At 39.9% G+C, this 27,645-nt stretch overlaps 1 protein-coding gene and 1 long non-coding RNA gene across 12 annotated transcripts in view; one reads left to right on the forward strand and one right to left on the reverse strand.

The window, feature by feature from the left end:
* AGAP1 (ArfGAP with GTPase domain, ankyrin repeat and PH domain 1) overlaps nt 1-27,645 on the forward strand; it is a 634,072-nt gene that overhangs the window by 78,413 nt on the left and 528,014 nt on the right. The gene's annotated exons all lie outside the window — the stretch shown is intronic.
* Nucleotides 4,615-27,645, reverse strand: part of LOC120374427 — a 43,154-nt gene continuing 20,123 nt past the window's right edge. For both annotated transcript variants that reach the window (XR_005586086.1, XR_005586087.1), the window contains exons 3-4: nt 9,119-9,247; nt 4,615-4,899 (exon numbers count right to left, since the gene is read on the reverse strand). This is a non-coding gene — a long non-coding RNA (uncharacterized LOC120374427). The remainder of the gene's footprint in view (nt 4,900-9,118; nt 9,248-27,645) is intronic.

Here is a 27,645-nt window from a genome sequence, read left to right on the forward strand (position 1 = left end):
ACTTTCAAACCTGTGTGGTCAGGTGTTGCTGCTTGAAAAATAAATGTGTAGAAAGTATATGTGCATGTGATCAGGTTGAGGCTGCTTTGAAAAATTAAGTGATTGTTCTTAGCTTTATTTGATTCAAGTATATCAAAGTTAAAATATTGTGAGGGTATTGCTAGTTTCAAACAAGGTTGGTTCTCTGAAAGGATAAATTTGGTTGTTCTTCAGCTGAAACTGCTTGCTTGTATTATGTAGCTGTGGTAGTAGTGTAACAGGCTTGTATTTTCATCTCCTGATTTGCAGCTTACTCACCACCTACTGAATTATGTAGGAGAGAAGTGATAAGAAACATGACTTTACTTGCCTAACATAGGTTGGTTTCCTTTAATACAAGTCTGATAAAGTCCTGTAATCAAAACCTTCCAGTGTCAATGGAGCCTCTAATTAGATTTCTGAAGCTCATATAGGTGAGATACTGTAATTGGGAACATCTTTGTTAGTGAACTTCCACTATCCTTTCAGTGCAATAAGAGTTGGGCTCTGTGTGTGTGCTGGAGAACCTCAACATGTATTTTTCAACCATTTATGGTTTTCCAACCATATTGAAATCCTGTAGGAAAAAGGTCAAATTAGCGCATATAACTGTAGTCTAAGCCTAGTGTTTACCAGGTCCCATTATTATAATTATGAATAAAAAGAAATATGAAGTTATTAATATAAATTGTTAATTACTCTAAAATATTCCTTTGTGAATGTGTTTAATTGGTACAGACTTCCCTAGTGCGTAGTACTGTAGCAGTCCTGAAAAGCTCCTGTAATTAATAGTAAATTAGCATATGGTTATGCCTTGTGGTTTATGCTGTATCTCAGCCCATCTGCTCTTCATGACACCTGGCTTTCAGTAGTCCTCATGCATCGTTGCTACTTCAGATGTTACAGATCAGCCAGTTTCTCTATTAGTATTTTCTCTTTGCTTGCCTTTCAAAGCCTGTTTAAAAAGCACCCCACTTGGGGATGCATGACCGTGTTTAGATTTGTATTCCAGAACAACCCAACCCCTGTGAGAGAACTCCGCCCACATAATCCATTAGGGTAGGGTAGCACATTGACAAAGTAAGTTGTTGTTGTTGTTTGCTTACACACAGATTGCTTTTCCTTCCTCTCTTTTAGCCCAAAATCCAATATATTCTTCTCTTCCTAAACCCACCAAAAGAAAATGACTGTTTATCCTTAAAAATAGTTGAGAGGAATGTAGCATGTTAATTTCTTACGTGAGCGTACATGGCAAATTTAGTGTAGAGCATAACAAAACAGTTAATTCGGCTGTTCTGCAGAGGTTGAATTCACAGAATAAGCTTGTGTTCTGTTTTTTCCCCTGAAGCTTAGCATGTAATGGTCCTATGGGTTTCTGCAGAAATGGTCAAATCCATTTTTCTTTTTGCCTCTGGCCATTAGAAGAGAGAAATCAGAGGCCTGCTTTTCAAACAAAACATGCCAAACCTTTTTCTTTCAACTTCAGTATCTCACCACTTTAAAAAACCTCCCCTTACTCCCATTTTCACTGTTTAAAGAATTGCACCATTGGAAAATGCGGATGGGCGCCTGCTAAATAAACATGATTAAGACAATTCTGAAAATATGTCATGATAAGAAAGACTGAGTTCCAAGTCTTCAAACATTTCAAAGAATGGAAAAATTGTATATACCTATTTCAGCCGTGCTGAAACATTGATTAGAATTAAACCTGTCCATTGTTTAAACTTCATTGGCTGTCCTGGAGTTTTATATTTAACATTGGAATGTAACTGAAATAAACTCTTTCTAAGTCTTTAGGGGTTGGGCATGGCCCTATATTTTGTTATCATATTAATTTGAAATACAGTAAAGAATATTTGTTTCTTGGCTACCTGAATTGATCTTAGCTAACTTCATTGCGAGCATGTTTAAAATCTTCTAGTTCATGTTTTAAAGTAAAATAGACTGCTGTGTGAGTGAATAAAAAAAAATTAGGTTAAAATAACAAGTATAATTTAGCCTGCCAAAAGCAGTGAAATGCAGAATTAAAGCTTCCACTGTTATCCTTATGTCACCCTGTTGTCCTTAGCTACTGGAATGATCTCAGAATGTTGTCTATTCTTACATACCATATGTGCTGCAGTACTAGGCAAAATATGGTGAGCTAAGGATGGAATAGTAGTCCTAAACTGTTTCATAAGGCTCTTAGAGGTCATTATATAATTATGTAAGTGTTTTGTGTGGACCCTTCGAATGTGGTGGGATTCATACTTCACCTAGTATCTTAACACGAGTGAACAAAGGGGATTATGCTGTTTGCAGAAAACATGCAAACTTAAAATTTATACTCCGTGTTTTTAGGCAATGAGATCCAAAGTATGGGGGAAGGTGGTAACAGCAATACCACCACTTTCCCTCCCTCAGTATCTATTCCCTCTGACAAATAGCAGAGCATTACATCAGAGGCTGATCTGGACCCAGTTTGTAGCATAATAGCATTTACGTTGTGTTCACAGGTTGACTACATGGGCTTTCAGAGATGGGCAGCTTGAAATTGGGAGCGTCAAACTCCAGTGATCCAATCTTACCTAGTATTTGGATTCAGGTTTGCCATCGGTAAAATAGGATTACTTGCATCATAGAGCTATGTGAGGTTTCATGTTTGTAAAGCATGTGGAAGGTATAAAGCACTCAGGGACTAAATATGCTTTTTTGGTAGAGGATTTTTTGTGCCCTTGTTAACTCAGCTGCTTTGTTTGCTGTTAGTTCCTGTAACTGTCTAAGAATTGACAGAGGACAGTAGTAAGCGTCTACCCTTGAATACAACACCTAGCCTTCACTGTGTTGAGAGTTAGATGATGCCAGTCTGTCTTGACTGGCAGTAAAGAGACACAGCTTTCTTCACATCCAGATTATATCAGCAGGTATCTGTGGATTTTTCATAGTGCCCTTCAGTTTTTGCCAGGCATCAGTTTCACTTGTAGGTGACAGAAAATTCAACAACAACAGAAAAAAGGAGCCCTATCTCAGGGGATGAACAACAAATGGATTTGGTCAGGAAATGAACCACAGTTCATTTATTTTAGGCTTCTGTGCCATAAGCCATTGTACTATGTATTAAGTCATTTGCAGTGCATCTCAGCAGAGAGCCAACTTCTTTGTCACTTGGATTCTTTTTTATTATCTGGAATCTTGGCAGCCGGTATCAAGCGGAGTGCCCCAAGGGTCGGTGCTGGGGCCGGTTTTATTCAATACCTTCATTAACGATCTGGAGGATGGTGTGGACTGCAGTCTCAGCAAGTTTGCAGATGACACTAAACTGGGAGGAGTGGTTGATACGCTGGAGGGTAGGGATAGGATACAGAGGGACCTAGACAAATTAGAGGACTGGGCCAAAAGAAATATGATGAGGTTCAACAAGGACAAGTGCAGAGTCCTGCACTTAGGATGGAAGAATCCCATTCACTGCTACAGACTAGGGACCGAATGGCTGGGCAGCAGTTCTGCAGAAAAGGACCTAGGGGTTACGGTGGACGAAAAGCTGAATATGAGTCAACAGTGTGCCCTTGTTGCCAAGAAGGCTAATGGCATTTTGGGTTGTATAAGTAGGGGCATTTCCAGCAGATTAAGGGATGTGATCATTCCCCTATACTCAGCACTGGTGAGGCCTCATTTGGAGTACTGTGTCCAGTTTTGGGCCCCACACTACAAGAAGGATGTGGATAAACTGGAGAGAGTCCAGCGGAGGGCAACAAAAATGATGAGGGGGCTGGAGCACATGACTTATGAGGAGAGGCTGAGGGAACTGGGATTGTTTAGTCTGCAGAAGAGAAGAATGAGGGGGGATTTGATAGCTGCTTTCAACTACCTGAAAGGGGGTTCCAAAGAGGATGGATCTAGACTGTTCTCAGTGGTAGAAGATGACAGAACAAGGAGTAATGGTCTCAAGTTGCAGAGGGGGAGGTTTAGGTTGGACATTAGGAAAAACTTTTTCACTAGTAGGGTGATGAAGAACTGGAATGGGTTACCTAGGGAGGTAGTGGAATCTCCTTCCTTAGAGGTTTTTAAGGTCAGGCTTGACAGAGTCCTGGCTGGGATGATTTAGTTGGGTTTGGTCCTGCTTTGAGCAGGGGGTTGGACTAGATGACCTCCTGAGGTCCCTTCCAACCCTGAGATTCTATGATTCTATGATCTTTTAGTCAATCAGAGGGATTTTCTTTCCAAGTGAAAGCATCGATTGACACTTGTGTGTGTGTGTGTGTGTAGGTTCTGAACATAATTTAAAACTAATCTTTCAGAATAACAGATAAACAATGTCCAAATTTAGAGTTAAAGACTTAAAAGTAGGCATATAAGCAGGGCTTTGGAGCTGTGGTCTGGCTCTGCTCCAGCTCCAGGCAAAAACCTGTTGCTCCGGAGTTGCTCCGCGCTCCAGCTCCGGGCTCTGCTCCAAAGCCCTGCATATAAGACATGCCTTTGTCTTACATATTCATGGAGTGAAGAGGGTTACTAGTTTTGATTTCTGTAGCTTTCACCTCAGAAGGCAGAAAAATAACTTCTCACATAAGGAAGAAATAAGACAAGTTGCTTTCCTTCTTTTTTTACCAATGTAAACAAGTGGCTACTCAAGTTTTTCCTTACTAGTGAGTCTGACAGGATGACTACTAAACTAAATTGTCTTGAATTGACTCTGACCATTGACCCCCTCTTTTGATGTGTGTTCCATGAATCTCAAGATCAACAAGTTGTACAGAGAAGTACAGGAAGCTAGGCTGCAGATCCGTAGTTGAAAGGAGCTTCTTGGCAGGCCATCCATGACAGCCCAGTTTGTCTCTTCTGCTGTCAAAACCATAATAGATTTTTCAGACCTTCCTTGCTTGCCCAAGTCAGAAATACAACCTGAAGGCAATTAGAAGTAAAATTGGCGTTTTAGGCACCAAAGACTTAAACATAGCGTGTGTGGCAGTTGCAAGATGACATTGCCTGTAACAAGTCAGTTCAGAAAAGCACTGTTATTTACTAACTAGATTTAATAAAGCTTTATTGTGAGAGTCGGGGGTCACTTCCTGTGATCTTTTCCCTAGGTACTGGAGAAATGTTTGCAATTCAGTTGTTTCACTTTTTGTGAACAATGCCTAATTGTTCGGTTGCCTTAATAGGCTTTTCTTACAAAAATGTATTGAATATGTGCATATACCAGTGTGTTAATATTACACACACAGGTTAGTTACCATGCTGCTGCACAGGATTCTATCTGAGAAGCGGGAGACCTTGTACAGCTGAGGCTGGGATTGTGAGTGCACCAACATGATACACTGATACTAGCATTCAAGTGTATTATGGTGACAGCGGCAGTCAACATTCTAATCACATTACTACAGTGACGGTTCACCCTGTATATGATGATGGCATAAAATAAATACTAGAGTAGAACAGTGTCAGGGTTCCTTCCCCACTCTGAACTCTGGGGTACAGATGTGGGGACCTGCATGAAAGACCCCCTAAGCTTATTTTTACCAGCTTAGATTAAAATCTTCCCCAAGGCACAAATTCCTTTCTAGCTTTAGTATCGCTGCCACCACCAAGTGATTTAAACAAACATTTAGGGAGGGCCACTTGGAGCCCTACCTTCCCCAAATATCCCCCCAAGCCCCAACACCCCCTTTCCTGGGGAGGCTTGAGAATAATATCCTCACCAATTGGTACAGGTGAACACAGACTGAAACCCTTGGATCTTAAGAACAATGAAAAATCAATCAGGTTCTTAAAAGAAGAATTTTAATTAAAAGGTAAAAATCACCTCTGTAAAATCAGGATGGTAAGTACTTTACAGAATAACAAAAGACTCAAGAACACAGAGGATTTCCCCTCTAGGCAAAACCTTAAAGTTAAAAAACAGGGGTAAACCTCCCTCTTAGCACAGGGAAAATTCACAAGCCAAAATAAAAGGTAATCTAACGCATTTCTTTTCTGCTATTGCAAGACTAGATGCTTAGTTCAGATATACTTAAGAAGATGGAATTTCCTTGCCTGGTTTCTTGGCTGGCTCCGAGAGACACAGACCAAAACCTTCCCCCACAGATTTGAAAGTATCTTCTCCCCTTATTGGTCCTTTTGGTCAGGTGTCACCCAGATTATCTGAGCTTCTTAACCCTTTACAGGTAAAAGAGGAATTAACCCTTTATAGGGTAAAGAGGGATTTTATGCTACCTTTAGCCATATTTTTATGACAAACAGAAAACTAATTTAAAGTCATTTTTCTTTATCCTTAGCTTGTAGGAAAAAAGGAGCAATAAATTAAGAGGAAGAGTGGGTGGCAATTGAAGTCAAATTCAGAACTGATATAAATAAGCAGAATGACATTGGTAGAGTGGGGGGGTCTACCAACTTATATCTGGTTTGAATATGTGAAAAAGTACTTGTTTAGAAATATATCATCAGTAACTGCAGACAAATTTTAGTTGACTTTTTGCACTGATTTCTGTTTGGCTAATTTTAACATGATGTTCTTTAGTCTATGGAAAATCTAGCTTTTTATGCTGCTTTGGTCAAGCTCAGGAAAGCATCAGTCATAAATCTGTGTTCTGTGTTCTACAGCAGGTGTTAATTCATACACTACATTGCAGAGAGTTGAGGGTAACAGCGGTGAAATGTCTGTATACTTTTGTTCAATTTTTCTTAATTGGGGAAAACCAAACACATAAGCATTTGTAGAGAATAGTGGAGTACAATTTGAAAAGTTGTACTAAGCCAAAATGTACATCCTATTCTGAACAAATGGTATTTATTATATCTTATTTCCTTGTTGATCCAGTAATGTACTTGCAAAAAACACTGAGTTCTGTGCCTCTGTCATACCAATAGTCATGAGTATTTTTGTACTAATAGACCTTCCCTTTCCTTGTTGAAAGTTAACACAGCTGCAGACATAGTCTACATGATGTAGTTTGCCAGCTGACTGAAACATCTGAGATTTATGTGCTTTCTGCATGATGACCTCTGCTTGTGGATTCAGAAATATAAACAAGTGTGCTCTCCTGTTATTGGCTTTGGTGGAACTTGACCAAAAATCAAGACTACTTTGCTGTGCAGAACTTAAAGGTATGTTCTGAAGCCCTGGATGAAAAACATTGCCAGAGTTTTGAGAAATTCAGTTCAACATTTTGAATTATTTTGTCTGGAATGCAGAAAGCAGTTTCGAGGGTCCTGGGCCATCAGGTTTGGGGCTTTCACTCTATTACTGCCCTTTTTGTGAATCCAGCAGAGGAATGCAGACTGAGAAGCGAAGCTACTGTGTGGGGAAGTTTGCACAAAGCCTGCCTGTCTTGTGCCTGGTCTAATATTAACCCTGCATTAGAAATATAGAAACAGATCCTCTTTCCACCCTTTCAAGAAAATTAAAGAAAAACCTTGGTTAATATTTTCAAAACTGACTTGAAAGCCCATATCTGATTGAAAGTCAATGAGACTTAGCCTTCTAAGTCACGTTGGAAAATGCAATTTAGGCTCCTAAGTCATTTAGCGGCTTGGAAAATCTTACTTTGAGACATTTTATGGCTTGTCTAAATTTAGTAGTAACTGAATGATGCTGCCGCATAAGTACCCTATTGTAATTGTTAAGGAAATCCAGCCAGTTTTAATCTAAACCAAGGTTTTTAATGAAGTTAAGAGAGCTTCCCAACTGAAACATTGTATCTGCTATCTTGGCTAAAGTAGCTCTGTCTGTTTTAGTCTGTCCATTATGGCGCAAATACAAAATTTCAGCACTAATTATGTTGGTAGATGTATTGGTTGTACTGTGTTTGCGGATGGCAAACAATTTTCAAACCGCAGGAAGTGACCTCCTTTTCCCTAACATTTGACTTGCTTCCAGCTATGTTGAGGGCTCTCTGAATATGTAGACCTTTTGCATTAAAGAGAGAACGTTTTACTTTAATATGTATATCAATAAAAAAAGTATGATTTTTCAACTAATTGGGATATTATAGTATAATGCATAGTAAGTAAAAAAGCTTAAACAAGCTTGAGTGTAGTTGGCTAGCATAGATTAAGCTATGTCTTTGACTCTGTTCCCTGTGTGTGAAGACTACCCAAGCTGCACAATTATTGACCTCAAGAAACGGAATATAATACAAGCAGAAATTTAAAAATGATTTGTTGATTTACTGTTAAGTTAGGCCAATATTGCTGGCATCTTTGGTTAAATTATTAACTATTCTTGCTTAGTTGCTGATGTTTGTTAAATGAAAGCTTCTTATTTCATCATTATGGGATTTTGATTTGTTTTTTTTAAATTTGGCCTATGTACAACTTTGTGAGCCTCATCTGAGTCGTCACTGAAACCTGCCAATTCACATGTTCCAACACTGTTTCTGCGGCGAACAGATGGCGCACACACTGTTTGCTACTGTGGCCCTGAGAGTATGGAAGTAGCTCCAGTATAGTCCTACATCTTCCCCTCTCTCCATAGTTAAGAAACCCCACTCATTTATCAGAGGATTTCTTTTACGGCCTCTGGTGTCTGTGTTTAACCACTCCATTAGTCATTTTTATACCATTTAGTTTTTTAACTTGATTTATTTTAATGGTGCTGTTCCCAGGGGCTTTGTAGCATGCACAACTAGATCATTTGGAAAAAAACCAAAAAACAAAACCTCCTTTTGCTTTTCAGGTAGCACAGTGAATGTTGAGGTCTTTTTAAAATTACATATTGACTTTAACACTGATTTTAAAAGCAGTTCTTCAAATTGGTAATGACCAGAGATTAAAAGTTTACTATTTTGTTTTGTTTTGTAATTTTATAAACATATATGCATAAGACTTGATATTGGATGACCAAGAGTCAAGTCAGGATACACTTATCTCAAATGAGAAGTAGCAGTCTTGTCTTGGGTGGGACTAAAGAGCACAGCATATAATTACACCATCTTCAGAAATAGAGATCACAGTAATCTTATAGTGTAGAGGAATTATATTTTGGTAGATTGCGGGACTTGCCATATCAATTTACTTTCCTGACAATTTATAAGTGATTCTGAATCCAGAGCAAATCATTACTAAAACTTGCACAGTAAGAGCAAAAAATAAACCTCACAAGAATAGGAACAGTCTTTCTTACCTGGTTGCTGTCTGATCAGATGGGGGTTTCAACCTTTTGATGTTATTACTGGTTGGGTTTTTTCCATCATTTTCTTGCCTCCCAGAAAATGATGTGGTTGATTGTGTTGCCCCACAAAGGCTTCTGACACTGAAATATAATATAAGTGAGAGGGAAGGTGAGTAAATGACAAGCTCTGTTTTCTACTATTTTTGGATGTTTAGAGCCTATGACTGATTTTCTCATTATCCTTTTCCACAAATGGATGCTTCACTCCCTGCTCAAGAAGGTTCAGTCATCAAGAGGTGAAGCAATAGCTGCTGGCACAACAGAGGGTTCCTGAAATCCTGCTTAAGGAGCAGTAGCTCCTCCCTTCTCCTGAAAAATCTCAGGGAGCAGCAGTTAGGGAAGGATGGCTGACAGCTGATGTGTGCAAGGAATCTTATCAATTACTGTGATATTTCTCATGGTTGCTAAGGTCATATCTGTACCCTACACTGCTTCCGAGAAATTTTTCGATCCGTCTTCAGGAGAGTAGCGATAGACTAGGCCTGTTCATCCTCCTCCACACTCCTAGGATCTCTGAGAGACTAACTCTTCTTTAGCTGGAGAGGAGGAGGAAGTAAAGTGGGATACATAAGATCCCCATGGCCTCTTGCCTCCCTCTCTGTCGGAGGCAGATTGCCAGGAGAGGCGTAGGAACAGGCAGTGGTTTCTTGAGCTGCAGCCAAAGGAGTAGGGAGCTCAAGGTCAGTTTCATAGTAGGCAACCTGTTGAGTTTGCCTTCAGCTCATGCTCTTTGTCTCTAGCTCTGTAGCATAATTTGGTAAAGGTGCTTTCCCCTAGCTTCTGCTCCTCAGTCTATCCTTGACTGTTAGAGAGGGGTTCTGCTCCTCTCCTGCTTCTTGAAGGAGCAGTTTCTATTGCCACAGGTGCAACTGTTGCAGCTGGTCCTTCTTGCTACTGGTTGCTGTGGCTTCCCTGCCTCCACTTCCTGCAGCAAAGAATACGGTGACTGGAGCTGCACTTTGAAAGTGTCAGTTCTCAGCCTCATTGATAATATAGAGACTAAAAGGGCTTAGGCATATCCCATTGCATTTTTTTGGTGCTTCCACTTTATCTCTGGCATCCAAATGCACCTCAGTGGTGGTCCCATGGTAATCTCCTTGCTTAATTTGGGTTGCCAGAGCCTCAAGTTTGCCTGCGGGCAACTATGTGCTTTCTGCAAGCTTTTTGTTTTTGCTCAATATTTCTACGAACATGTATCTAAATTAAGTTTCTTGCCTGCAGACACAGTAAAGAGGGTCACTTGTGACAGGGGAAAAAAAGCCTGTGTGATGCCTGTGAGGAAGCAGGAAACACGTTGGAGAAATCAGTCCCTTGATTTTTACTTTTTTGGCATTTGTCCCTCTTAGTGCTCTTTAATCTTTGAGGCAGAATGTCTGGGGATGCAAAAGAGTTTGCTGTAGCAGTTTTCCCTTAGAATAATTCAAAGCAGGATACCGTGGGATTGAAGTACATACAAAATGTCTGCCATCATGGATGACTGATTCTTCTCTCCCTTTTCTGGTGCTTATGGACAAAACACCCAGTCAGTGCCTCGGAGCTGTTTCACTTAAGTTTCTCTTTGCAGCTTTCTTTAATTCAAAATGTTACTGAATTTACAGATAATTTAATAATTGCGTATGTATGACTGTCCGAGGTGAAGAAAACATCAGTTTCCATGATTGATACTAAACAAGATTCAAGCACTTGTTTTTTGTGTTTAATATTTAGTCCTATATAAAGCTAAGTGAAAAAGCGACTAGAAATGCAGTGCAACGCACACCGTAGCATTTTGGGATGAGGAAAACAAACCTTTTCTCTAAGTGAAATTAATGCTCCCATGCTTTGAGGAATCAAGTAGGTGAATGATTTCTGTGTGAGTAGTTCACATAATTCAAGATTTAAGACTATTTTGTATAGGTGTATAGATTCTCATATTCATGTGACTACTGAGGATGTGTATCAACAGTCCATTATATTTTGTCAAAATTACCTTTACAGTCACTTTACACGGCTCACACATATTTTTCTATATAGATACCCATATCTATCCCTTATCTTCAATGATTTGGTCAAGTGCAGAAGTATCTGAATTAATCCACGTGATCAATAATTATCCTGCTCTCCACTCTCCAGAGAATGGATTTGGAAAAGAACATGTTTCCAGGACTGATAAACAATATTCAAGTACTTTTTTGGCATTACCTGAACTTTGCCAACCTTCTTGCAAATGGTTGAACATGTGTACCCATAGCCAGAGTAAATACAGCTTTGGGATGATAAATACAAAATGGATCTGGTAAGAGTGGGAAAAATAACAGGGGACACCATGTGAGTTAAATCAGTTCAGTTATAATTCAAAGTTAAGGGAAGAGGGTACACAGAATAACTTGGTTTTCTGCTGTTGAAAATGATGGATTAATTGAAATTTCGACCCAATCTAGCTTCCACTGAGCTTTTATTTAAGCATGACACAATGTAATAGCCTTGTATTTGGTTTTTTGATTTAATGTTTTATATTCATCTAGCTAATTTTCCACTACTACATTCATTCATTAATTCACTTACTCTTGTTTATTCCTTAGTTCCTTTGTAATAAGCACTTAAACACTTCCATACATGTGACATTGTTCTGTATGGATTTCAGTATCAGTTTTGTTTGGACATAAAGGTTTTTGAGCATCACAGACTCAATTATACTCTCAGATACAGCTGTGTAACCTCACTAACTTCAGGTTGGGGATGGCACCCTTTTCAAAAGCTTAGTGTTAATCCTGATGTCCTGGCCGACTTTTGGCTTCAGTAATTTTTTTTAACCTAAGTTAGGTCACAGAATTCCTCAATTAGATACATTCTGCTTCACTTTGTATTCTGCTTTGTCTGCCACACTTAACCCCAGAAGGGGTTGCATTTTATTGGTGAAGAAAACTATCAATCGTTGCAAAATGTATGTCTGGATAATTAAGGAATTGTGTCTATGCTGAAAATTAAGTTCTTCGAGGGGTTGCAGACATGCATTCTACTCAGGTGTGCACGTGCCCAGCACACTGAAGGCTGAGTACTTTGCCTAACAGTACCCATAAAGGCAGTTTTCATGCCTTCTAAACCCTTAGCCTCTCCCCTGGCTATTTGACAGTGCCTCCCCAGGTCCCCTCCGTTCCTTCTCTCTACCAACAGCTAGTCTCTGAACATTCTGTGTGGTGTTTTACTTCACACTTTGGTATCATAGTTCTTGTCTACACTTCAGGGTAAATCTATGTAAGTTACACGGCTTAAGTTATGTAACTTATGCCGATGTAGTTTACATCGATTTACCACGCTGTCTACACTGTGGTATGTCGGGGGGAGGTGGGATGCTCTTCCATCAACATAGGTTCTGCCTCTCGTTGAGGTGGAGTACTGACGTCAACGGGAGAGGGTACTGCCAAGCCTAGTTACGATAGTTATCCTGGTGAGATGCCCTCACCAGGGTTTAGATGTCTGTGTGGAGTGGCTGTCCCCAATAGTGACCTCTACCTGTGGTATTTGTGCCTGGGAGAAGGTCACATTAAAGAAGGGTGCGCCATCAGAAAATCATTTGAAAAAAATGGACGTGGCAAGTGATTTATATTTGAAGCAACACCTTTAGGAGCAGGCCATGAAACCTACTGTGGCATTGGGCACCTCTGCTGATCCTCAGCCCCCTCAGATATCTGAGCTGCCATGAGCTGTTCAGCCATCTTCAGATTCCTCTCCCAGGAGAAAGACATCATTCCTCTTCTGCTGGCCTTCCTAGAGTCCTCCTCCTCTTCTAAGAGGAGTGCAGACTGGCACTGTGATTCATCCAATATGTGCGAGAGAGCGGGACTATCTACTTGCTCTCTGGTATTGAGGCGAAAGCAAGAGGATACTACCACAGACTCTGGTACCATCCATTGTGTCCAGTACTGATGACATCGGTATTGGCACCAGCTGTTTCTATGCCAGTGGTGTATCAAGCAGCATCAAACTTGCCTTGCCTGTCTGTTCCTGACAAGTGTCTAGTACAGGAACGTTTAGATGTAGTAGCTTCTTCGGTATCTTTGACACCATCTAGATTGTGTCAGCAAGAATGGTAAGTTTTCAGCCAGTCTTCTGTGCCTTTTCCAGATCAAGGTGCAGAGTTGAGATTTGGTCTTCTTGTAATTGAGGGGCTTGTCAGCCTAGGTGCTATTTTCTGTGCCAATGATGACTCTGGATGTCCTCACAATTAGTTACTGATATCCTCACAACCCTGGATGCCTTCAGGAAGGGTCACACCCATGACTCCTTCCCAGCTAGGTCTAATAATGAAATAAGGCCATCTCATCCAAAACTGAGAATAGCTGTGCTGTCACAGGTGAGGCTATACCCAACTCCCCTTAAAGGGCCAGCCAGACTGAGATAAGATACTTTAATGTGAAAATATAAGCTCCTGGGTGTGTGGAAGTTAAAGAATACAGTATGTAAAATAACCTGTTCAGAGAGCTTTTTTTAGGACTTAATGCCAAATTGAAGAGGGACTATTTTTGCTGAAGGCATCTGCTGTTTGTTTAATGGAGGTTTGTCAAACTATATCTAATGCTGGGGACTCCTGGCTCTAGGTACTGAAAGAGAGAGTGAAAAGATGATGAGTCATACAGTAAGTGGTCCTTTGGTTGTCTGATGATCGCTCTGCTCAGCATGGCTCATGGTTGGTGTACGTAAAAGCTCATGATGTATATTGCAAGAGTGTTGGAGTAAGCTCAGCATGTAGATAATGTCACTTTGGCATATTACAAGACATTCTAAGAAACCACATTTTCAAGTAAGAAATTATCCCTTCAGTTAATTTGCATTAAGCTTGTAAGGAGAAAAACACCTCTAAAGTTATTTATGTAGATGTAATTGTCAAAAATCCTTATTTGAAAGTACTTACTATATGATTCTTAATTTTCAGCTAATTTTATCCATTTTTCTTTATGTGCAGAAAAATCAGTTGTCCTTGTAATACTACATCAAATTAATGTTCCACTTCAATTAGCAATGCTTGATAAACAAAGAACAGAATGGCAGCTCAGAGGAGTGTAACATGATTTATTCTTTAATTTGTCCATTTTGTGGTGATTTTTAAGTCTCCTGTCATCTACAGCTTTCAACTAATGACAGGACCATTGAAGGCACGTTTGTTCTCTTCCATCAGTATGGGGCCACCTTTCTTTGCTGCTGTCATGGCAACAGCTCCTCCCAACACCACTACCTCCATTAGATGTTCCCTTAATTATTTGAAATGAGGCATGTATGTTTGTTCCAGCTCTGAGATGGGGCTGCATTATGTATGACTCGAGAATGACACACAGCAGCAGTGTGAAAAAACAAAGGGAAATGCAGTGAATGATGGACCGATTGCTAAAGCATTGCTAGTGTGCTTTCTGTTGAGTTATTTGATGTAGTTGACATTTCTTAACAAATTGTCAAAAAAAAAACTTATTATGGGGCCTGTGGCCTGCATCCTAAATATGCAAATAACATTAGCAGTAGACAAATGGTAAGCAGTCACTCAGAGAATCCACAGAACTGGCAATAATCCTGTATTAAATATGTAGAAAATATTTTGAATATTTCTGATGTGCTGTTGCCTAAACAGCTATGCTAGTCTTCAGCTAACTGTGTCTTACATGTTCTGGTAGACTGCATTAATTTATTGTCACAGGCAGCCCAGGCTGTTAGTTTTTTCTATAAATATTTTTGAAATACTTGAGTTTCTGCAGATGACACACTTAAAAAACAATTCTGGGAGTTCCTACTAACTGAAAGATATAAGACCAAGATGAAGGCAAATCTTCTTCAAGGGATGGTCCCTATATGTATTTCACACGTGGGGATATACATGTGCCCAAGACGGGCTTTTTTTTTTGCAAACGTCTTTTGGCCCCCACACATGCTCAGAACTGAAGATCTAAAAGGTGGCGTGGACTGACGTCTTATCAGTTCCTTCTTACCCCTGCATGATCTGGGTTGGAATCTTCAGCTCTTTTTTTTACTGCATCATTGCTGTAAGCAAGTATGTATAGCTAGTTTTTAAAGTAGTTTTGGTAGGGTTTATAGTATAGTTTAGCATAGTATTCTAGAGAGTTTCACCCCTTTTCTTCCCGACTAGGGAATATTTACCACTAATATCCTCAGGAGCTGTCACATGGAGGGTTTATACATCTAGGAACACAGCCATTGCTATATCCACTGTTGCTTGGTACTCTAACTTCCAAGCAAAGAGTTTCTTCTTTATGGGATTGTTGAAACCTCCTTCCCTTTATTGATTCAACTTCATACCCTTCCTCTGACATTTGGAGGCCACCGTGCCCAACTTGACACAAACTGAAGGGCCCTAACTACAGAAAAATGGATATTAGAGATTTATGGTGGCTATCTGAGTTTCTGATAACTCCTACCCACAATCCCCCTTCCTGGTTCCTTTTCAGGGACCACTGTCATGACAAGTAGGTGACAAGAGGTGAATACCCTTTTCAGTGGAGCCATGGAAAGGGTTCTACCTCAACATTAAGGGAAGGGATTCTGTTCTCCTTCTTGATCTCCAAGAAGAATGGGGAATAGAAGCTAATTTTCTTTTTGACAAAGCTGAGTATGTTCACTTGAAAGCTAAAATTCTCAGTGATATCCTTGGTATCGCTAATTTCCTCATTAAAGGAGGGCACATGGTTTGCGGCTCTCTACATGAGACACACATTTTCATATAGATATCCACCTAGCCCCCAAGTGATTACTCTTTAATCAAGACCATTACCAGATCAGGTCCTCCCCTTTGGTCTACCCACAGTACTCAGGTCTTTGCAAAGGTTTTTTCAGTAGTGGCAGCTTCGGAAGGGATTTTTATGATTTTCCCTTACCTCAACCACTGGCTTAAGACTGTCAGTTCCTACGAGGAAGTCCAGCAGGCAATCTGTATTCTGCTCAGCTTTGTCTTCCCTGGGTGTCTGCATCAATCATGAAAAATCCATGCTGACCCCCACAAGGTTCATAATTCTATGCGAGAGCATATCTACTTCGAGGTTTCATGAGTGCTCTCATATTTCAGGTCACTCTCAGACCCAGTCAGGACATGAATCAGAACTTGTGTTTCCCTCCTTGGCCGCATGGCTTCATGCATATAGGTGATGCTATTCACCAAGTTTCATCTTTGCTGCCTACGAGCCTTGTTTCTCTCTCTGTGCTCACCAGAGACAGGCAACATAAATGACCATTCTGCTCAAATTTTTAGGGTCTCAGTTGGTGGAGAAAACCAGAGAAGGGTTGGGTGGACATCCCATTTTTCACACTAACTCTCAAGGTAACCATTGTTACCAATGCCTCCCTCTTGGATTGGGGTGCTCCCATGGGTGATCATACAGCACAGGATATCTGGACCCTGTAAGAGTCCAGAATGCATATCATTCAGTGCCTTCTGCCCACTCATCTGAACCCGAGGTGGCCAAATATTATTGGACAACATGACAATAGTATTTTATATAAACAAGCAGGGGCTGAGCAAGATCTCTCCCTCTGTGATAGAGGTAATCACCCACTAGAATTGGTACATCAGCCATAGCATAATCCTCTCAGCAGCATATTTACCAGGGGTGCAAAATTCTATAGTGGACTATCTGAGCAGACATTTTTCCACAAATCATGCATGGGAGATTCACAGGCTGGTTCTCAATGATGTCTTTGCCCAATAGGGAATGATGGTCTGGGACTTTCTCCCCTTGCCGGTGAACTGGAATCATCCTTGATACTGCTCCAGAGTAGCCCAGGGCAACAATTTAATGGGAAATGCATTACAGGTGTCATAGAAGGATCGCCTGAGGTACGTCTTCCCTCCCAATCCATTGATACCACAAGTTGTACAGAAGATTCACCAAGACAACTTGAGTCATTCTGATTGTACCCAACTGGTCAAGACATTTCTGATGTACTGCTGAAGTTTTCAGTTTAACCACCCAGCTTAACCGCGTTGTTGGACCTGCTAACACTGCACAGGGTCAGGTTCAAGCACCTCAGTCGATTTCTGCAACTCAGAGCCTGTTGTTTGGATGGACATCTGAAATAGAGCGCTTGTGTCCAAAAGGGTGCAATCCATCCTTAATCAAAGCAGAGAAGACTCTGAGAAGCTGTTGTTCAGCAAAATGGAAGTTTCTCTTCTTGGACTCACCAACGTGACTTGTTTCGAGAATCCGAAAAGAACAAAGACACACACACACACACACTATTTGTTGCTGTAGTAGAGTGATCAAGGGGTCAAGCTGTATCAGTGCAGAGACTTTCAAAATGGATCTCAGGCTGTATTACCCTTTGTTTCCAATTAGCTCTTATTTCCCTCTGGAGGTGGTGAGGGCTCATCCCACTAGAGGGCAAACTACTTCAGCTTCATCTCAGAGATGTACCCCTCCTAGAGAGTTGTAAGGCAGCACCTTGGAGCTCCTTACATACTTTCATGACACTATGCTCTGGTACGGTCATCAGTTGTGGATACAGCTATGGGGACAACAGTACTATAGGCAGCTGTCACTTCTGCATCCTCTCACCCATCCCCTGTCTGACTGCTGCTTGTTAATTTCTCACATGTGGATCTCACACAGGTACCATCACTCAAAGAAGAAATGCAGATTACCTACCTGTGAGTTCTTCAAGATATGAGGTCCCTATCTATGTTCCACTATCCATTCTCTGTCCCCATCCACCTTGTGTCTCGAATATTCTTGGACCAACACAATGACAACACCACTGCATAAACTGTTCGATGTAATTTTTCCTTCTGCCTTAACCAGCGTATTTTTTATGCCAAGTAATAAGTGCCTATTAAAAAGAAGGCTAAGATGCCAATACTTAAAACTTTCATTTTAAGTTGTCATAAGGTGGATAGTTAAACTGTTGTCTTAAAAAAAAAAAATGCACACACGTTCTTGCTTTCTAGGTTATCCACGTTAGCCTATATACTACTGTAAGGTGTTGTTTTGTAGGTTACAGGCGTCTTCAAGAGCTAGCTGCACTTCTAATTGCCATTGACGAGCTTTCTCCGCCCTGTAGATTACTAGTATAGAATTGGAAAGTGTTTTTGATACCGACCCACTTGTTATTTATACAGACTATGTATTATGCTGATAAATGCAATGTTGACCCTTAAATTGGTGAAATATATTAAAAAAAAAAAGCTTGTATTAACTATCTCAAACCTTTGAACTTATTCTCATTTGCTACTTTAGTTTTGTTTTAAACCAGTGTTTTAAGGTGCATGTAAGAACTCTGTACTATGTTTTAAAAAATTATACAGCATAATATTTAAGGCTGATACTGCAGGAAAGAGTTAAGCTTTTTACATTTGTGGGGCCCTTGAGACACCTCTACAATTGGGCTTGACCAAAATACCTGCCCTGCCCAGACTCAATGCAGAAATACGGAGACAAGTCAGTCTGGTGTTGGCATTTCCCCTACCCCCACCAGCTGAGTCCATGTAGATAAATTCTTAGCATCCATAAGTTTGTGCTCAATTTTTAATTTTCAATTTACTTTAATGTCAGACAATTTAGAGTTGCATTATGATTGAATATGCAGAAGCCCTCAAGTTCCAACAGGTCAGTAATACTGTGGTAAATGTGTCCTTAGTGGGCAGGCCATCCAACTCTGAAGTGAAAATGAATCTACAAATCTGTGATCATCTTTTCTAGGGAAGATACAATAATTGGACTAAGCTTGTATTACACCTTCTCACTCCTCATTGTCTCCAGCGAGGAGTTGTGTTAATTATGCCCATAAGAGCTTTCCTACTGCAGAGATCTGTTCCCCAGCGTGTTTTGACTCTGATCATACTGGGTTTGAAAGAGCTCTCCGTGGGATAGCCCGGGTACAGCATGCAAAAGTGATAGCACAAAAATAAACACGTAGTAGTTTTATATTGACAAAACAAGTGCTTGCATGAGAGGAAAGCTAAAGTGGGGCATAAATGTACTGCAAAGGAAAAAGTATTTATGATAAAGGAATAGCAAAATCTTTATATTGTTTCTGCTTTTTTAATATTAGGAAAAATCAGTCTGATTATAGCTCTTTTGCTGGTGGACTAATATAGTCATCTCTCCTGAATGAAATGTGATTTGCTGCTCTCTCAAATTTCTTTTAAAGGGAAAAAAGATGTTGAGATTAAGGCCTGATCTACATAGTTTTAGTACTGATGCAACTATTCTGCCTATGGGTGTGACTGTCTTAGACTGAAAAACAGGATGTTTTAAATATGGAAACGTCTCCCTCAACTGGGAATTAGGCAAGCTGCAGATCAGTTGGCGATGGCATAAGCCTGTTGTGATGTCACTTAGTCCTTCGGTAATAAACAGGGCAGTCCAGAGCTGATATTCATGAACTTTATCAAGTATTTCAAAACAAATCAGGTGAGTAAAAACAAGTGTTATCCAATAAACCATGATTTGTAGGTGACCTGGAGATGCAATATTTTACGTTTAATCTGTTGGGGGCAGAAAAATCCAGTTACAGGCAATCAGAGGACTGTCTTGAAGGGTGTTTTTTAGGAATGTGACTAGTAGCCATACATCAAACCGACTTGAGGGGTTATGTAGGGCACATTGCTAAATATCTGTGCATGTTTTGGGACTAGAACAAAGCAGGACCTACATCAAATGAATTCATACTCCTTTCTGCTTCAGTGGTTAGGTCTGGGGTGATGCAGTGTGTCCAAACAAGGGGAGGGATAGCTCAGTGGTTTGAGCATTGGCCTGCTAAACCCAGCGTTGTGAGTTCAATCCTTGAGGGGGCCACTTAGGGGTCTGGGGCAAAAATTGGTCCTGCTAGTGAAGGCAGGGGGCTGGACTCAATGACCTTTCAAGGTCCCTTCCAGTTCTAGGAGATTGGTATATCTCCAATTATTACCTTTTTTATTACCTTTTTAGCAAAAAACAGCCCTAAGTTAGGGGCCTGTGCCATTCTTGTTCATGTGACTGGTTTATGTCATTCTTGTTCGGAGAAGGGATAGCTCAGTGGTTTGAGCATTGGCCTGCTGAACCCAGGGTTGTGAGTTCAATTCATGAGGGGGCCATTTAGAGATCCCGGGATTTAGCAGGGGATTGGTCCTGCTTTGAGCAGGGGGTTGGACTAGATGACCTCCTGAGGTCCCTTCCAACCCTGATATTCTATGATTTTTAGCTAAATACTGACATGATGAAAGACTTTAAAACAACCACAGTATACTTCACTTTTTCTTAAATATACTGTGATGTGAATTGCATTGTTTCGATGGTTGTATTAAGATTACATTTGTTTTATTCTTTGTTATAGACTTAGACTTTGTGGAGCTTTGTAATGTTGGTGAACCTTGAAGCTTAAATCCTTTCCACTTGCTCCAAGTATGCATGTTGGGCAATGTGGTGCAGTAAAGTGTAAATATTATCTTATGATGCAGTGTACCTGGCTCTGTATGATGGATAGAAGAAAATTGAACTTTTGCTGCATAATTTTGGTTATTAATCAGTTAAGATATTTACTTTTTCTGGTTAAATAACACTGTTGCACAAGCAATAGTAATATTTCTTAATCACCTTGGTCAATCATCATTTGCTAATTTGTTTCTCTTGCATTATCTTAGAAATTATTCAAATGCTCATGAGTATTTCTGGATTGACAGTCCAAAACCGAAATCCTGCTTGTTCACAAAACCAGGTAAAGCCCAAGCGGCAGTATACAAGCTTTCCCACAAAACTTTGCCAGTGGGTCTCAACTCTTAGTAAGAAAGAGCACCTCTGAAGTCAAAAGTAGTTATTCCCTGCCTATTGAACCATTGGCAGGTACCTGTCTCAGCACTTGTGAAATTGGCCTATTTTGCTTGCTGCCACTTGAATGTACCTGACCCAAAGAAGAGCTCTGTGTAAGCTGGAAAGCTTGTGTCTCTCACCAACAGAAGTTGGTCCAATAAAAAATATTACCACATCCTCCTTGACTCACTAGCAACCAAGAGGGACCACTAGGAACGACCTTGTCTCACTACGAACTAGATACTATCACCTAAAGCCACTGAACAGCAGTCAGATGGTTTTGACTTTCTGTTAAGAAGCTGGGCCAGGTTCGATCTGGTGAACTAGTTTAATGGTTTATTAAGGTTAGTAATGTTCTGAAACATTAGCCCTTCTTCCACCAGAACCGTTTGGAAGACAACTTGACTCTTGCTAGCTCCCTAATATACTCAACCATATTAACTGTCTTCAGATGGAGAATTCACACATTTTACTATAGGAAAAAAGATAACACAACTGGGTATTCTTTACTGAAGGAATGTGTTGTCAGCCACATGGGACATGTATTGATTAAACAGTGTCTAGGAGTTTGTTTCCCAACACATACCTTTGCATAGCAGAAGGATATACAAAATTTAGTAATTTATAAATGAGGGAACAAAAGTTAAGTTCTCTGCTTGAAGTCAGATCTGCATCCCAAAATGTCTTTATCTTTTCCTGTTCACTCCTATCTCACCAGACGTTGAGCTGCCTTCAAGATATGGTTTGGTTCAGAAAGCCTCATCAGATTACATGGCAAGTCAATTAACATGCTCAGTAAACTGTATTAAAACATTACTCTCACCTGAAAGTTGCTGTTGGGAATATAACTTTAAAAGTCACCTTTCCTCTCAAATCCAATACTACTTGTTTGAGCTTTTAATTTAAAGAAAAGCTAAAATGGGACCTTCAAACAGATCTTACTGCGTCTCTTAATTAAAAAGCAAGATAAGACCTCTATGATACTACTTAAGAGTGTTGGAAGTCGGTAATGAATACAGCAGCAAGAACTAGTTGGGGTTGCTCCTTACAAGTCTGCTCCTATCTGCTGTCCTTAGCATTTTCACTTTTGGCTCCAATTTTTTTCTAATAGTTTTTCCTCCTTCAAGATGCAATGGAAGCCATCCGACAACAAAATCCTGACTTGTTCCCCTGATCTGAGAGCCCCATGGCTTGGAGGGAAGGAGTTAAACAGAATTTCATGAGGAAAAATGGTTGCCGCAATCCTATACCCTGGGAAACTCGATGGATTAGGATAATAAGATTTTGGGAGATCACTTAAGTATCCAGACTCCTGGGAGGGAATCAATGTGAAAAAATTGCAGAGGGCTAGAACACAATTCACATATGAGGTTGGCTGAAGAACTGTTGTCTGTGCTGCATTTTAAAGTTACCCTGTTGTGTTCATGTTTGCAATAACTCTTCATTCCTGTTCTATAAAGCAGTGGTTTCTGTAAAGGCTGTCCAGGCCTAGAGACTTTCTGTATCAAACTTACTCCAAATCTTTAAAAAAAGTACAATAGATTTGCAAGAATTCACTAGTCATTCAAAGGTTTTTATTACTGGTGTATTTAATTTGTGAGTTAATACATGCTACTGAAAGATTACTTTTGTTGTTTCATTCTTTCATGTTACCAAGAAATATAAAGTGCAAAATTTCCCCCACCTTTTCCTTTCATCGACATTTCCCTGGTAACCCATTATGTGAATTGTTTGCAATATTTGTCCTTCACATGCCATATTTGAATACTCTCTCATGTTGAGTGCAAACCCTAAATTCTTTTTTCTCATTTATTGGAATATATGCCTACTCTAATTTGGTATCATTATGGAAAAAGTAATCTCTTCTTCTTTCAGTCCTTTCACAAATTGCTAAAATACTGCGTAGGTTCAAGTTTGACAGCAAGTGACTGTTCCATATCCACACACCGGGAAACCAGATTAAGTATTTGTTTTCTGTCTAATTTGTATGAGTTGATTATTTCATTATTACTGCTTCCCCAGTCTGCTACCAATTCGTAAAGGGAGGAAATTTTTCTAATTTGCTACTAGCATTGTGACTGCCACCAAAAGGTATATCAAGGTATAGTAGTAGCTTTAGTTACTGACATTCCTAGTAAAATCACTAAAAGACAATTGGAGAGTATGTGTTTTTATGGTCTTAGATAGATAGATATAACTTAGTATTTCAGCATGGTTAGCTGTTCCCATCAAAAGAGTTTTGCTAGATTTTGAGTATGAGAATTGCATCTAGAATGGCATCTTGTCTGACAGTGACCAGTACCAGAGGCTTCACATGTTGTTATACCAATAGAATAAAAACCAGCAGGATCTTATTAAGAGGGATAAGGCAAAGATGCCAATTTATTATAAATATAATAATAAAGCAAAAGATAAAAGTAAACAACATTGTTTGACTACTTATTCCTATTACTACTTATTCCTTGTGTGTGTGTACACACACACACACACACACACACACACACACACACACACACACGTATATATATTTTCATTCACACAATCATTCATTCCAGTTCTGTATAGGTGTTATAGTTACCAGCCTAGAAATTGGTCATGCCAAGTTACTGGCCAGGTATCTTGGTCATGAGGATGGAGCCGAGTCTGTGTCAGATGCACCTGATGCTCCTGGAGGTTGGCAGCAGAACCAGAGACTCAAAGTCATCAGTCTTTAGAGTCCATATTTATAGGAATTAATTCCTATGTTAGTCTATGGGAGCTGTTTCATCCTGCTGTTGCTGACTCAGTCAGCAGATGGCACATTCCTGGTGGCTCCACACTGTCTAAAGTTTGTGTTTCTGATCCTTCCAGGTGTTGGGGTGGATCCCAGTTTACCCTCCAGGGGTTGTCTGGTGGTCCACTCGACACATTCTTCGGCCGATGGATACTCCCTTTCTAGGCTGGCACCTCCCTAACCATTCATGTACATCAAGCATTCATCAACATACATTCCATATCTTAACCATATTTTAATTTACTGTCTCCACCACTTTTGGGGTGTGCGCCTAAGAGCTGTTGCTGTTACAATGAAGTGAAAGTCACTTAACGGCTTATAGCATTTGTTTACATTGTATCAATTACAGCTTAAGGCTCACAGCGTTCACTTCAAGAACAAAGTCAATTAACGTGTTTGTAAGTTTTACACAGAAATAGAGACTCTTTCACAGCCAGATACAATCAATGGCTTTTACAGACAGGAGCTTACAAGTTTTAACAGAAGAACTAAAAGATTTTTGTACTTGGTGAAACTGTTGGATTTGTAAAGTGTGGGGGACAAATCATGGGGGGTCACTGTCACTTGGGGGAATCACTGTTAGTACCTTCTTTAATATCCCTACAATGTGGGTTTAAAATTCCCACAGAAGGCAGATGTGGGGGTAATCTTCCCACCTTATGTCTCATCTTTGTCTCTAATGAAGATAGTTTTAAGCTCTGAAGCTTATGTTTTAATATCCCTTTCAGAATTGTTATTGTACCTTTCGGATATTTTTGTATCTATAAAAACTGCAGTCTCATCTTTAGAGTTCATAGCCTTAGCTTCCTGTGGGAGTGGGTTCAACAGTCTACATGCTAGAGTTTCCTTGTATCAGTTTTGAATGTCAGCTTTTTAATTTTTGCACTGAATGTCCCCTTTTTTTCTTATGACTCAAGGAGAATAAAAGCTCCATATCTCCCTTTTCTATACCATTTATATGCTTTTATCGTGCCCTCTTATTTCTGTCCTTGCAAGGCAACATATTGTTCCTTCTGTTTTCACTTGAGAGATGGCTCAAATACGGACACTTCAATCCTAAAAGTAGAAGTTTTCTGCCTTCCTTGTCGAATGACCTTTTGCAGGTTTCCTATGTTTTCATTCAGGTACACTTGGATATGGAATCCATTGTACATACAATTCTACACATTAGATTACTTTGCCTATTGATCGGATATTTTAAAAATTCAAATTAGGTGTTCTGTATGTCCATACTGTGGCTAATCTGCAAATACTGAAAAAATGGGTAATTAATCTTTTTAAAACTCCTGTATAATACATGAATTTATCAAACAAACATTCTGTAGCATTAGCCTTCAATCCTTCTGAAGCAGTATTTCCTTGAGGGTAATTGTGGTCCATGATTTGTGCTAAGGGCAAAGTTTCACTAGCATCAAGCTAGTAAAAGTATATGAAAAATGCTTCTGTTCTTTCCTGAAGTTTTTATTTCTGTGATTAGTCTGAGAACTCCAGTATGTACACTGCAGAGCTAGTAAAATAAACAAAGTTCAGTACTGTGGCAAGATGCAATATATGCTCTATATGTTAAACTCTTGTTTCAGTTCTGCAGCAGTTCTAATAGAAGAAAAACACAACAATATGTCTCCCAACTTAGTAATTGACTTTTGAGCTACTCATTTATTTACCCTACAAATAGATTTCTAAGTCAACAAACTGTAGTTCTGAATACTGAAAATCCCTAATAACGAGCTGATACTTCCCATGTGATTTACTGGGAGATCCACACAACTTCTTTTAAATTCCCTGGAGTGGTACATTGCCTACTCAAGCTCTGCAGAAACACTCCAGCATGTGCCAGGGTGTGGTGTAGCTCCCATGGTGCCTTGCTGAATCACAGAGTGAGGGAGCTGGGTGAATGTTAACTTGTTCAGTACAGGAAGTGGCTTTGAAATCTTTTAACATGATCTGTAACCAGCTATCCTACTTTGCCAGCTTGCAGAAGCACATGGAGTAATAAACTGCTTGTGTGTCCCATCTCAAACTAGCTCTGTGAAACAGCAGGGCTTGAACAGACTGATGTCACAATGTGATACCACCGCACACGTCATGTTGTAGTGTGAGTGCTGCTGGCAATATGTGATTTAGGGGGATCTGAAGTAGAGAGTGAGAACTTGAAATGATCTCTATACTGAGAGCGTTATCCTCTTGACACTTGTGTGGCAAACAAATGCATATACTTCATTACAAATTGATTTCACCTTCAAATATAATTTATGCTATGTAACCTACAATCACCCGAGTAAACAAAGTGATCTTGTGCAGATATAGTTGGATTTTAACTAAGTGATTGAATTACTTTGAGCCACAGCAGCTTCTAGTTAGCCCCAGTAAAAATAAAAGTGTGTTAATGATCCTTTATAATCTTGGTTGCTTGTTCTTAGTGGTTAATGGCCTGTGTCATGACCTAATTTAATCTGTATTTTAGTATAGATTTATCATATTCCCTCCTGTATTTGCCATACCATGCTTCCTGTTGAATCAGAAATAGAAACTGAGTTCTGTTGGTAAATAGCACATGAAAGAAAATACTTGTTTTATTTCCACTACATTTATGATTGGAAGAAATCCTGATAAAATAAAACCTATTTCCTGCGCTGCACTGGAGTTGAATTGGTGTCTGCGTTTCTCTGGTTCAGCATGTTAGGAAGAACTGCTCCTAATGACCTTCATGGCCACAAGCAATAGAGGGTGTTGCAAATTGATCCAAGAACACTTCATGCCACTTGGCCAGGGAGTTACAAGAATATCCTGATTTTAAATGTTCTGGTTCACCAAAGAATGTCATGTAAGGTCTTAAATGAAAGCCAGGGGCAGACTGGTCATTAATATTGATGTGAAATGTATGTACAGATACTATATAAAGAGTTAAGTATGTATACTAGAAACATGTTCTTAGATTCTGTGTCACAGCACAAGTGGAGAAACGGGTTTCCTGTCACACAAGATATTGATTCACCTGTCTCTCTGTTAGCATGTAAATAAACATTGTAAGGTAACACAGTGGAGGTACACTTACATATGAAGTCAACAAGGAAGAGCACACAGCAAGCAGGGATAGAGAAAGTTTTGCTGTACTATATTTGGGGAACAAAAGACACCCTGTCTCCTGCATCTAGGAAGTAAATGAGCAGTGCATTTATGTTCATGAAAATGACCTCACAAAACCCGTCAGAGGACATTATATGGTGGGATAAACTTCTTTATACAGGAGGTTAGCATACTAAGGTAAGTTTTAGTCTCTAGAAAATGTTATGACTTTGTTTTATATGTAACCTTTTGTTTCTGTTTCTCTTACTCCCTCTCTCTTGAATCTCCAGTCTTTGATATTAAAGTTATTGTTTTTCACACTATAAATATATCTCAGTGCTGTGGTATTAAGCAAGGAGTTGACCCTGAGTTGACTCAGACAAGCTTGTGTGTGCCCTGTTCCCTTGGACAGCAAACCTGGTATTCCTGAGTGTTCAGTAGATAAGGGCCTGGACACTACCAGGGAATGCTTCAAAGGGACTCGGGGACTGGGGCATGCCTATTGTTAACCTGCAAGGCAAGGTAAGGGCTGGCATAGCACTGAGAAGAGAGCTTGGGTGGCTATTGGGCTGCTGGTGGTGTCAGTGCACCACCTAGTTAAACACAATCAAGTCTTCCTCACAGTGGAGGCAGGGGGAATAGCAAGGTGACTTACGGTTCTGGGTACCTCGAGAACCATCACACAAGTCGTTCACCTTCCCAAAGAAAGGCGCTAGGAGGGCTGCTGTGAATGATAAATGGGTCTCTAAGAAAATACATCCAGTAGTTCCATTTACTCAGATATCACTGACACACAACTTGCTAAGAGGAAAGTTATCCCTCTATCCCCATTCTGAGAAGCCATTTCTTCTCCTGTAGACAGGTGAGCTTAATGTAATTGG

The sequence above is a fragment of the Mauremys reevesii genome, linkage group 11, assembly GCF_016161935.1.
Source record: "Mauremys reevesii isolate NIE-2019 linkage group 11, ASM1616193v1, whole genome shotgun sequence".
NCBI lineage: Eukaryota > Metazoa > Chordata > Testudines > Geoemydidae > Mauremys > Mauremys reevesii.